Below are 14384 nucleotides of genomic sequence, written 5' to 3'. Positions count from 1 at the left end.
AATCCCTGATGAAACATGCGAATTTAGGGTAAATTTTAAAGAGCTATAACGCATGTAAAAAAAATTTAGTGGCGCATTTTTTATTACCACCAACTTAGTGAAGGTTTCGTTGTCAATATGAATGGCACTACTAAAAATGTAATCAAACTTTCATACGGCAATTGATAGTTTTAGAGTAGAAAAATCACCATTTTAGAGTGATTTTACTAAAAAAAACACTTTATGTAATGCTTTGTAACAAAAAAAATTGTTGGACAACTAACGTTAGCATCATTATTCTATTTCAATTTTAGAAATTGGGAGATCTAAAGATAGTTCCAATATTTTTAAGCATCCAATCCATGTAAGGTCAAAGTGGCTAATTTTGAGTAGTCAGAATATTCCCCAATAAAAACTGTGCTTCACAAAAATCAAGTCACACTTCTACCAACTGTAACCAGGTGATAGCCATTAATTACTTTCCTCCTTTTTTCCCATTTCAACCAATTAATTAACGTTGAATAATACATAGTAGATTTTCGATTTTTAATCAAATCCACGCACTGTCTTCCCGTTCTGACAATTAGCCTTATAAGAATTTTGCTAACGGTAACACTGCCAGGAACAAATAATTAAGTTCTGAAACATCATTAAAATTCAATGTGGTTCTAGGTGGTGAGATATATATATATATATATATGAAGTGTTAGTGTTATTTTTTAATTGTAAAAACTAAAAAACAGGACAACGTATTTATAATATATTTTCATAGCACCAATAGGTGATCTTTTTAAAACACACTCTTATAGAAAGAATACTAACATAAAAATTGTCGATTTCGAGCTATGGCAGTTTTCCTTAGTGTATCTCGAAATTAGTTGAACCAATAAATTTCTGCTATCAAATACCTAAAGTAAAAAAGAAAAAAACTCAACATAAAAGTTATATGAATATAACATAAATTACCTGTGTTCTCTCTATCGCTTTCTATAAAAGTATCCATCACCATATAAGACCCGTGAACATTTAATTCAATGTATATGAATGTATTCATGTCACAAAAAATTTCAAAGATAAAAGTAGAGGTTGAATCAACTGATCTCTAATTGTTATCATTAGGGTAAAAGGAGAAAAAAGGTTAGAAGAACCATATCTCTAGGTGTCTAATATAAAATACTGACACGGACAAACCCAAACCACAGACAAAGACACAAACTATGTAGTACAGTACTACTATATTTCAAGTAATATTTAAGAAACTTATATTTAAATTGTTAGCTATCAATATCCTCTGAAATTTGTTTTTTCAATTAGTATTGCAACGGTTAATATATGGGGGAACATGTGAGTGTAGGGCCCTTTAATTTTCACACAAGATTGTAAATTGTCCATATGCTAGTACATAGCATGTGCCTTTTGAGTTAGACCTTTTCCTTTGTTGGACAGCAACTCAAAACTGAAGATTCCAAACGCAAAGGGGAAAATAACTCCACATGTCACAAAAGGGATAGCTGAATCGGGCTTTACTTCAATAGCTGAGATCATGTCGTGAGTTCGAGCCATATGAATTGAAGAACCTTATACGGCTATGAATTAGTCGGGAACTTCAATACGGATATGGAATATTAGATAAGAAACATCTTCTTCCTCTATTGTTGTTCGCTGACCAGGGGCGGAGGGAGAATATATAGAAGCTACGGGTTCAGGCGAACACAATAGTTTTAATTCAAATCATGTATTTGTCTTAAGAATTTTATTGAATATATATAAATTATTAACAAATTTAGAATCTCGAACTCATAAATTTCAAATCAATAATTCGCTTGAGGAGTGGGAGAAAATTAAAGTAGGGTTCCTTTCGGGACCGAAGAAGGTCAAACCCTAGATGAGCAGCCAAATTTGATGTATGACTTCATTAGATTGAACTCTCTTTTCTTCAAATATGCATTTAATATTTTAAGATAAGATTTATAGATTGGAAACTAAACAAAAAGTACTTCCTATTGCTAAAATTTTTGTTGTCAAATAAAAAAAATTAAATCCCAGTTAAAGTCCAAAAATTGAGAGTACTATCAAGTATCAACAATGCTAAATGATTTTTCAAGATATTTATTGCTATGTTTTAAAAAATATTACAACTAATATTATACTCCCTCTGTCACATTTATGTATCATATTTTCCTTTTATTATATCCCAAAAAGAATGTCATACTCCTTATTAGAAATAATTTAATTTTGTGTTTCTTACTTTATTCTTAATAATTATGTACAACCACACAAATATCTATAGCTTATTTTATACCATAATTTTTTTATTTTTAAATTTCATGCCAAGTTAAATATCGCCACATAAATTAAGACGAAAGGGTTAAGATTTAATAGTTAAAAGTTAGTAATAAATTAACACCCAAAAAAAAAAAGAGGGAGGGAGAGAAAGAAGCACAAAAGGTGAACTCCTTTTCTATTTTTCCTTTTTAATTATGTCGTTTTCTACATATTTTTTCCAGGTGTTGCCTATTTCCAAATTTCAAGAATAGTTCCTTAGTGGGAATCTAGTGTGTGCAGCCATATGCTAAATGCCATGTGCACCCCAACAACGTTCCCCACCAATGAACATTGAACAGGACAGACTCACGCTATGCATAAGTGTGATAGCCTTGGTTTCTGTTCTCATACATGGAGTTTATGAGGCAAAAGATCATATAATAGCCCGTTTGGACATGAGAATTTTTTCATTTTTTTTTTGAAATTTTTTACTTCTTTTTAAATTAGTGTTTGGTCATAAAATTTCTAATTTTCACTTGAAGATCAATTTTAGAATTTTTCGAAAATGTGAAAAACTCCAAAAAGCTATTTTTCCAAAATTTCACTCAGATCACTCACAAAACTTCAAAAACAACCCAAAATTATATTCATGTCCAAACACAACTTAAATTTTTAAATATCATTTTCGCTTGAAAAACTTTTTCACTTTTTTTTTGGAATTTTACAATTCTTATGTCCAAACGCCCAGTAAAGGATTTTCTTCAAGTTTTATAGATAAATCTAGAATTTAAATTTTATGAATTTAAATACAAAATTCTATCATAACTCATTTGATTATTGGGTTTAAATTTTATCTTTTATGCTAAATTAATGAATATTTTAATACATATACATAGTTTGAACATTCGAACGAACCCATAATTAATATTATTGAATAATGCACCAGGTTCCGCCTACTGAGAAGTTATTCATAGGAGGGGATTTCAATGGGCATATTGGGTCGATCGCATGTGGTTAGAGCGAGATGCATGGAGGCTTCAGTTTTGAGGAGAGGAACGAAGGAGGTACATCGCTAAGGCTTTTGGGTTGGTGATTGCGAACTCTAGCTTTAAGGGGGGGAGGGGAAGGGGGAAGGTCATTTTGTTACTTTTCAAAATGCGGTGGCGAAGACTCAGATTAACTATCTCCTCCTCAAGAGGTGTGACAGAGGGTTGTGCAAGGATTGCAAGGCGATTCCGGGTGAGATACTCGCGACGCAACATAGACTCTTGGTAATGGACGTTGGTATTATGTTAAAGAGGGGAAAAGGTCTGCTCGAGGAATACCGAGAATCAGGTGGGAGTCTTAACTAAGGATAACGACCAAGAGTTGGGGGGGGGGGTTGTCGGCTATGGGAGCTTGGAGGAGTAGTGGTGACTCGAGCACTATGAGATCAGCAACATCAGATTGTATTAGGGAGGCTGCGAGAGAGGTGTTAGGGGTCTTGACGGGCGTCTTCGGTGGGCACAAAGGAGACTGGTGGTGGAATGAAGTGGTCCAAGGTAAAGTAGAAGCGAAGAAGGTGGCGTACCTGAAGTTAGTGGGGAACATAGGTGAGGAAGAGAGATGAGCGTGCATGGAGAGGTATAAGGTAGCTAGGAAGGAAGCTAAGATGGCGGTCACGGAGGCTAAGACTGTGCCTTATGGTCTTATGTACGAGGAACTGGGAAAAAAGGAGGGGAGAAGAAGTTATTCCGGCTGGCCAAGTTGAGAGAGAGAAAGACTCGGGATTTGGACCAAGTGAGATGCATCAAGGACGAAGATGGTAAAGTATTAATGGAAGATGCCCAGATTAAGAGGAGATGACAGACTTGATTTCATAAACTTCTGAATGGAGACAGGGATCGGGACATTATGCTAGGCAAATTGGAGCATTCCGAGAGTTACCGTGACTTTGGGTATTGTACGCGTATCGAGGTTGAGGAGGTCATGGGAGCTATGTGTAAGATGAGTAGGGGCAGAGCGACTGGGCCACACGAGATTCCAGTGGAATTTTGGAAGTGTGTGGGGAGAGCAGGTTTGGAGTGGTTGACTGGGTTGTTTAATATTATTTTTAAGGAGAAGAGGATGTCGGATGAGCGGAGGTGGAGTACGGTGGTTCCATTGTATAGGAACAAAGGTGATATCCAGAGTTGTAACAATTATAGAGTATCAAATTACTGAGTCATACAATGAAAGTGTGGGAGAGAGTGGTTGAAGCGAGAGTGAGGATGATAGTGTCTATATCCGACAACCAGTTCGGGTTCATGCCAGATCGTTCTACTATAAAAGCTATACAACTTGTTAGGAGGTTGGTGGAACTGTACAAATAGAGGAAGAAGGATCTGCACATGATATTTATTGACCTAGAGAAAACGTATGACAAGGTTCCTAGAGAAGTTATCTGGATAATGCCTGGAGGCAAAAGGTGTGTTGATTCCCTATATTATGGCGATTAAGAACATGTATGATGGGGATAAAACTCGGTTAGGATAGTAGGAGGAGACTCTGAGCATTTTTCGGTTGTAATAGGATTACACCAAGGGTCTGCGCTTAGTCCGTTCTTATTCGCCCTAGTGATGGACGCGTTAACACACCATATTCAAGGGGAGATGCCATGGTGCATGCTATTCGCCGATGACATGGTTTTGATTGATGAGTCGTGAGCCAGTGTTAACGAGAGTCTGGAGGTTTGGAGACATGCTCTTGAGTCTAAAGGTTTCAAGCCGAGCAGGACGAAGACAAAATACCTAGAGTGTAAGTTTAGCGCTGAGCCGGGGGAAGTGGGCGTGGATGTGAGGCTTGAATCACAGGTCATCCCAAGTAGAGGCAGCTTCAAGTACCTTGGTTCGGTTATCTAGGGGGGGATATCGACGAGAATGTCACACACCGTATTGGGGTAGGATGGATGTAGTGGAGGTTAACATCTATAGTCCTGTGTGACAAGAGAGTGCCACCGATACTCAAAGGTAAGTTCTATAAAACGGTGGTTAGACCGGCCATGCTGTATGGGGCTGAGTATTGGCCTATTAAGAAATCACATATCTAGAAGAGGAAATTAGCATAAATGAGGATGTTGAGGTGGATGTGCGGGCACACTAGGATAGATAAGATTAGGAATGATAATATTCGGGAAAAGGTGCATGTGGCTCTCATTGATGACAAGATGGGGGAAGCGAGACTTAGATGGTTCGGGCATGTTCAGAGGAGAAGCTTAGATGCTCCGGTACAGAGGTGTGAGCAACTGGTTGTGGAGGACACGAGAAGAGGTATAGGGCGGCCTAAGAAGTATTGGGGAGAGGTGATCAGGCAGGATATGACGAAGCTTCAGTTTTTCGAGGACATGACACTTGATAGGAAGATGTGGAGGTTGAGTATTAGGGTTGTAGGTTAGGAGATAGTTGAGTCTTGCCTTACTTCGTACTATTGTGGGACTAGCCAGATAGGATTTTTGTCTAAGATAGATAGTGGTAATGTTTTACTATTTCACTTTTCAGTGCAGGACCTATTTACTAGCTATTACTTTTGTTTTGCATCTTTCTTCTGGATTTCATGTTGTTCCTATTTATCCTATGATTTTTGTGGTAAAACTAATATTGTCTCCTTTTGTCCTTTTGTCTTTTTGTTTTCTTGAACCGACGGTCTTTCGGAAATAGTCTTTCTACTTCTTCGGGGTAGGGGTAAAGTCTGCATACACACTATCCTCCCCATATCTCATTAGTGAAATTTTATTGAATTGTTGTTGTTGTTGAATAATGCACTAGGTCCCCTTGTGAAAGTTAGAGGGACGTAGTAAGTGTTATTGATTTAAGTTTTTTGTTTCATAGAGTTAATAGGGAAAGGAACCTACGATGTTGAATTAAGCCACTAATAATCAATAGTTTACTTGAAATTGCGAATCAAATTTGAAGTTGGTTTGTTCAACTAATCGGGTCTAGTCCATCCACTTAAGAAAAAAGAATATACGTAGTAACCTATTAACAAGTTTTCTCAAACAGAAGGGCAGAATTTAAAGTTAATGAGTTCGGGTTCTAATTTTTTTAAAATTATTGAGTTTTAAATTAATAATATACTGTATAAGTTTTTAATAAATTAAACAAATATAGAATTTAGACTAAAATTACTCGATTCGGTCGAACTCGTAATTGCCATGCTAGCTCCACCCGTGTTCCTAAGACTTTAGTACATGAAGCCTAAGATATGTTTATTTTTCCGCTTGACTTACAATTTTACAATGTCTATCAGCCCAATTTATAAATTTGCTATTAATCTTGAGAATGTTCTACACGTGCTTGAATTAAGGGCAGTCCAGAGACAAATATATACCAAATTCTAATGAACTACAATTCCGTGTTTTTAATTCTTTAATTGCAGTAAATGACTAAATGTTACAGTCTAGTGAGCTTGTTCAAATTTGACTTTTAGTGAATAATTGATTATTAAACTTTGAATAAACAAACAACTACATTTCTGGAACTGATTTTACGCTAGCGTTTGAATATAAATTTGATTAAAACTTGAAAAAAGAGTTGTTGAAATTGTGTTAAAAATTAATTTTTGAAAGTTGAAATTGTGTCTGACATGCATTTTATTTGGAAAAAAAAAAGATGAAGTTTTGTGAATAGAAGAAAAAATTTCAACCAAAAACTACCCTAAACCAGATTTTAATTTGGGAACTTGGATAAAAAAAATTAATTTTTTTCCAAAAACTGATCATATTCCATAAACAAGCAATGTTTTCAAAATAAAATTGAAATTTTTTATCAAAATCTATGACCAAACGGGAACAAATCATATACAGTAAGTCAGTAGACGAACAATATTTAGGATTAAAGAAAGTGATTTAATCCGGAACAATTCAGTCAGTCCTTAATTTTAATTATTTTTCTGAACCTGAAATTAGAGCATAATGATTGTCATCGAGAAATTAACATTCGGACCAAAAAAGCAAAAAATAGAAGAAAAAGAAATATTGTACTATTACATTTCCTCCACCTAAAATATTGTTCATGAATAGGTTACAAGAATATTTTATCTGCATGCTACATATCTCTGAGCACACTCGTGAATGTCTGTCTGAGTGCGTAATTAGAAAATATTTTTTCCATTTATTTTCTCTCTCTTTTTATTTTTATTTTTTGGGGTGGGGGAGGGGAAAAGAGACAATGGCATATCCATCTTTGTCCGAAGGGTGTCAATCGAAAAATTATAGTAATGTTTCGTTAGGTAACATTTTTATGTTTATATAATTTCCTTGAGTTATTCGTATATTTATTTTATTATATTTCATAATTGAAGAGGGGACATTTTATTTGAGAAAGGATTGAAGCACAATGTTGTCCAAATAACTTTATATGAAAAGGACTGAAATTTATTATATTGCAACATGGGGAACAATTGTTGCTATCACAATGCGACATGGCTCATGGACCGTTTTGGCTCTTTCATCAATGTTACTAGTTTTCACTTTCAAGTGGCATATGTTTCTTTTTTTCTTTTTTCTTTTTCTTTTTATCCCTTATCCTAATACCATTAATCAGATGTTTCGGCTTCTTGTCATGAAAATAAAAGAGCTTTTGGTATGGAATATTTTTCTTTTTAATATACTCTAAATAACATGAATCTAAATTAATCAGATTAAAGGAAAAAGAATGAATTGAAACTACAACTTATAAGTTGGAGGTAAATATGACTTGGCATCTCCGACTTATAAGTCGGAGGTAAAGATTGTCAGTCGCACATTGAGAATATAGATACTGAGTTTTATGCAGAGGCGCCATGTGGATTGAAATGGCAATGGGACGAGGCGGGGTAGGTTTTGTTGGACGAGTAGTGCATTGTGAAAATATCCTTGGTGGCTTGTTGCTGAAAGTTATCGAACCAATTTAGTTTTAATAATAGTATAGTATGTTTGGCTATTAATCGTAATTTTATTAAAAATAACCTAACAACGGGTTTGATGTCGGCAAGTGCGACCGGGTTTTTAAAAAAACAATTGACACCCTATTAATGAGTGCCAAATTTATGTTGAAATTGTATTAGTGTCATCGTCTCTAAAATCCTGCTTCTGATTCTATGCAGTGCAACATTTTCAACACGAGATATGAACATATATACAAGTAAAAATCAATAAATTTCAGCAAATATTTGAACCCAACTAATAAAATCTATTAGTACAGTTAAATAGTTCGATTGTTTTTAATTAAAGCTCACTTATAAAACACATTATTATTTCAAGATGCGATTGTGACTCATGAATAGGGGAAAAGTGTGACTATATGATGATCAATTAGTTGAATTACCTATTATACAACTGTTATGATCGCATTGTCTTTGACTTTTCTTACACCATCAAAATCACCAAAAGTTACTTTTTGCAATAAAAGCGATAAATAATTGTCTTCTTTTCTTCACATCAGAAGGTAAAATTGATATTTTTGGAATTTAGTCCTCTCTTTTCATTTCAATTTGACCAAGATACAGGAAGAGTAATAATAGTATCTTTTTTGTCCACGGACAGTCTTGCGTCAAGTTTTTAAGTAGTGGCCATAAATAAATTATACAATTGAATTGGTTCATTGTACAGTAAACTATTAGTAAATCTCCTTCAAATAGGAAACCTAAAAATTCATTTCTTTGATGTCTCTTTTTAAAAAAGTAAAATTATTACTCCGTCAATTTTTCCGTAATTAGCTACTACGTAAAATTTTTGAACTGGAACTTAAATTTCGAAGTAATAGCACGGTTAGCCACTTTTCAGCCATATAATTTGAAACTACAGGAGATTGTTATGGAGTTATATCTGTAAATTTAAAACTTTATGAAAATAATCATTTTTCAATTACAAGGGCTACAAAATAAATATTTGTGAATTTATCCACACAAAAAAATGCGGGTACAGAAATTTTGGCATGTAGGTGTAGCTTTACACATTAAGCCCGTGGCTAAAAAAAGAAATAAAAATCTTAACTCCTGCATCGCATGTCACATTAAAGTGATATAGGTTGAGACGTGAAATTGATCATTTTGTCAAGTACTATTCGATATATGAATGATTTAAATATGAACTAAAGTAAGTACTAAAGATGTACCAATCTATGATAAGACCACTATTCATTAATCATAAATTATGCCTTAATGTAACATTAAGGCCTCATTTGTTTTTTTTTAAGATAAAATGTCTGAATCTGAATACACATATGAATATAAAGATGTGTATTAAGATTAAGACATCTAAATCTGAATACACATCTAAATATATTAAGATGTATATTAAGATCTAAATAAAAATAATTAAGATTGTTTGATTTTTAACATCTGAATGTATAAAATTTATCTTTATTTGAAAATTAATAAACATAAAATTCAAATGAAATACTAGCTAATCTAATATTCTATCAATAAAATATATAGTTTTTTTAAAATACGATAGTTGGTGGTGGTGATGGTTAACGGGTGAATGCCAACTAGAGGCGGTGGTTGGTGGTAATTTTGGTTGATAATGGTGGTTCATGCTAGTAGTTAGTAGTGATTGGTAGTGGTAGCGATTATGATTGAGGATGGTGGTGGTGGGTGATTATAGTTAATAATAGCGGATGGTGGTAGTAGTTGTGACTGAGGAAGGTGGTGAGTAGGTGGTGGTAGGTTATAATGATGGGCAGTACTGGCTATGGTTGTTGATGCTGATGAGGTGATTAGTTGTGGTAGTTGAGGTGGATGAGTGTTGATTGTGGGTGAGAATGATGGTGGTCGGAGTGGTGGGGATAATAGGTGGTGATGGTCGATAATGGTGGCGGCTATGATTGAGGATGATGGTGGCGTGGTGGTGGTGGTGGTATGGTGGCAGTTGATAATGGTAGGCGGTGACGGCAGTTAATAATGAATATGTGATAGTATCTTAATGAAATTAAGTCTCTGTTGTAGATCTTAATCATACAGACCTATTCAGACTCATTAAGTGGTCGTAGGGTAAAAAAACACACACTTTGTCACACCCCTTTTTTAACAAACCTCACTAACCCTCTTAAATAAATAAAAAGATTTAGTAAAGCTTGAAAGGGTTTTTAAATTCGAAAGTGACAAAATTGGGTTCAAATGGAAATAACTCAGAGTCGCCACCTGACATTGGTTTCAGTGTGCCAGGTCACCGTTTTAAAAAAAAATAATTTTCCTTTTAAAACACTTTGGACTCCAAACTAAGTTTGCACAAGAGATTCGGGTAAGGGGGTTCATTTGACTCGGGGAGAAGGTGTTAGGCACTCCCCAAGTCCCGTAAAAATCACGGTTGCGTACTCGATCTAGTTAGTTTTTAAAACATTTAATTGAAGTAGAAAACACAGAAAAAGGAAAATAAACACACAAGAGGCTCAAGATCGTCCCCGCCTAAATAAAAGTAAAAGAAAAATGAAAATAAAATAAAAACACTATAAGTTTCTACTGTTGGCCTCCATTTACAAATACTTCAGGGCATACCCCGAATAAAAATATATACAAATCCCTCGGGGCATTCCCCGGATAAATTTAACTAAGGGAACGACCTCTCTCCTCGAAATTAAAAGCAAACAAATAGAAAAATCCTAAGATTGCCTACCCAAATGTTGTCGGCCTAAGCATACTCCTAGCGTAAATGAAACTAGCAATAATGAAGCAGAAATGAAACATATCATATTAAACCCAATTCTCTTTAATTATGTTCAAACCTCCACTACCCGATTTTTATCTTTTAACTTAAACCATCCCGCAGCCCAAACATTGTTATGTCCAAATCTGAATTAGTTCGTTCATCTCATGTTAAAACAAATAATCGAAATGAACGTCATAACGTTTCCAATCAAACATGAAGGCCACCAAGAAATTAACCAAGCAATATAAACAATCAACAAGCATTTATTGAAATATTAATTAAAAGAAATGAGAAGAGAGTAAACCTTAGATGAACCAAAATTATTCTGAAAATTTGACTAAAAGGAAATCCCGGGTTTGAACCACAACTGGAAATGAAACTCGAACCTCCGACAGGAACTCAAATAGAAGACCGCTATCGATTGGGAACCTCGCTGAAATTGACCGGACTGCCTCGTTATCTCCTTGTTCTGCTAAGTCTATGCGTGGGTAAAGGAATTATGGTTTTCACGTAACAAGAGAAGAAGACGTTCGGCGGATCTTGGGGTGTTCAAGAGGTTCAGTCGATCCAGCCTTTTGGTGAAGAAGAAGAGGTGAGTGAGGGCGTTAGTTTTGGATGGTGTCGCGGCTGTGAGCTCGTTTATGGGTGGAGTTGTGGTCGTGTGTGAGAGTGAAGCTCGCCGAAAACGGCAGCCTCGTGGTGGACGGCGGTCTGGCGGCGGTTCTGGGGTTGCCGGCGACGGAGGCTGCTCTAGGGTGGAGTAGATGACTGGAGGCGGTTGCCGCATTGGAAAGGAGTCCAGAAGCCCGGTCCCTTAGGGTTCAGCTCCTCTAAATATATATGTCGATCAGTGTTTTTTTCCGTGCTTGGAGAAAAAGAAAAGTATCTTCAACGTGTGGTCCCCAAAATTTCAGTGCATGGAGTGTATCAAATTATATACGTGAGGAAGGTGAATCAAGAATAATGTATAAGAGTCAGATGAAAATATTTGGTCGGTTCAGGAAAAAGAAAGAATTCTGAAGGAAATATATAAAAAACAGGAAGGCACGTGATGGGAAGAAAAAGGGTAAAATGGGACCACTTTGAATTTTTGTTTCTTATACTCTTGCTCTTTTCTGCTACTTCGTTTCTCTTCTTTCATTTTTTGTTGTTTTCTTGTTTATTTTCATTTTTGTTTGTTTGTTTTCCATTTTTCTTTTTTTCTTCTTTTTTTAGACGAGACAAAAAAAACTAATTATTTAATTGGTAGGAAATTACTAAAAATGAAAACATGATAGCCGAATAAATAAATAATAAAAAAATAATTAAAAACTACTCAATACTTATTAAAGGCCTATAACTTTTAAACTAAACTAAGTAACTATAGATATATATTTTTTGAAATTTCTCTTCTTATCTTTTTGGAAAAATAAAATATCAATACTATTTTTGTATTTTTAATTTTATGAAAGGTAGATAAACCAAAATTAACTAGATAAAATATGAATTAGCTAAATAAAAGAAAAATATTTTTGTAATTTTTCATTTTTGTGATACAATAAAGTAAAATAGTTAAAACTAGGTAAAATAGCGATATTAAGCCTAAATTAAATATCTAAAAGCTAAAATGAGTAAAAACTCGGGGAGGGTCAAAAATTACATGTCTACAGCTGCCCCTCTTTGACTGGAAATATGAAGTATTGTCAGACAAAGAACGACTAGACAGGTTTTTTGACCCGACCCTTATTTAGGGAGACCAAAAACTAAGAGAAATAAAGAGAATGTGACCGAGCCCTGGTATCTAAGCTGCCTACATATCCTTGGCTATAAAGGAATCAGGTCACGTGTAGTTCAGAAGTAGGAACAGTGATGGAGTATGCCGAGGTGGAGAGCCGATTGAGGTGTCGTCGTCGAGGTTCCGGTCCGCGGTTCCTGCCATTACATCAAAAATAAAAAGGAAAAATTACAGCAAAAGTAAAAGAAAAATAAAAATCCTATCTACTTCTTGTCTTGAATCTTCCGTGAATCTCTACTTGATCTTCAATATGCCATTGAGAAATGGACCATGTTCTTCAGGCAGGCTCTTGATGCTTCTTGAATTTGCGAATTGAAGTAACTCTAAAATGAATTCTCTCGTTTTCCAAGTGGGCGCCTGAAAATCACAATAATTTCGAAATGGATTCCCTTGTTATCCAGGTGGGTGCATGATTGCTAAAACTTAAATTGTATTCTCTCGTTATCCAGATGAGTGCCTGATTACCAAAAACTTGAAACTGTATTCCCACGTTATCCAGGTGGGCGCCTGCTTGCTAAAAACTTGAATTGTATTCCCTCGTTATCCAGTGGGCGCCTGATTGCTAAAACTTGAAACTGTGTTCCCTCGTTATCCAGCTTGCTAAAAACTTGAATTGTATTCCCTCGTTATCCAGTGGGCGCCTGATTGCTAAAACTTGAAACTGTGTTCCCTCGTTATCCAGGTGGGCGCCTGCTTGCTAAAAACTTAAATTGTATTCCCTCGTTATCCAGGTGGGCGCCTGATTACCAAAACTTGAACTGTATTCCCTCGTTATCCAGGTGGGCGCCTGATTGCTAAAACATTGAATTGTATTCCCTCGTTATCCAGGTGGGCGCCTGATTACTAAAACTTGAATTGTATTCCCGCGTTATCCAGGTGGGTGCCTGATTGCTAAAACTTAAATTGTATTCCCTCGTTATCCAGGTGGGCACCTGATTACCAAAAACTTTGAATGGTATTCCATTGTTCTCCAGGTGGGCACCGATTGCCAAAACTTGAACTGTATTCCTGTGTTCTCCAGGTGGGCGCCTGCCATTACAACAAAATAGACAAAACAAAAGAAATTTTTTTGCCCCAGTTTGGAATCTGGGCACATCTGTGAGTCTTAATCGAATCATGTTACCTAAAAGAGCTCTAATAATTTAAAAGCTAAATCTCATTATCCAGGAGGGCCCTGAAAAATTTAAAAACTAAAAACTATTATCCAAGAGAGTCCTAAAAATTTAAAAACTAAATCTCATTATCCAAGAGGGTCCTGAAAACTTTTAAAATTAAATCCCATTATCCAAGAGGGTCCTAAGAACTTAAAATTAAATCTCATTATCCATGGGGGTCCTGAAAGCTTAAAAACCTAAATCCCATTATCCAGGAGGGTCCTGAAAATTTGAAAACTAAATCTCATTATCCAGGAGGGTCTTGAAAACTTAAAATTAAATCCCATTATCCAGGAGGGTCCTGAAAACTTAAAATTAAGTCCCATTATCAGGAGGGTCCTGAAAACTTAAAATTAAGTCCCATTATCCAGGAGGGTCCTGAAAACTTAAAATTAAATCCCATTATCCAGTAGGGTCCTGAAAACTTAAAATTAAGTCCCATTATCTAGGAGGGTCCTGAAAACTTAAAATTAAGTCCCACTATCCAGGAGGGTCCTGATAACTTAGAATGAACTTACCTGAACCATGCTCTCATCTTGGAGGGTTTTGAATAGAATTTCTTGCTCTCTGA

This window comes from Nicotiana sylvestris, chromosome 11, assembly GCF_000393655.2.
Source record: "Nicotiana sylvestris chromosome 11, ASM39365v2, whole genome shotgun sequence".
Lineage (NCBI taxonomy): Eukaryota > Viridiplantae > Streptophyta > Magnoliopsida > Solanales > Solanaceae > Nicotiana > Nicotiana sylvestris.
This window is presented reverse-complemented; position numbering follows the sequence as displayed.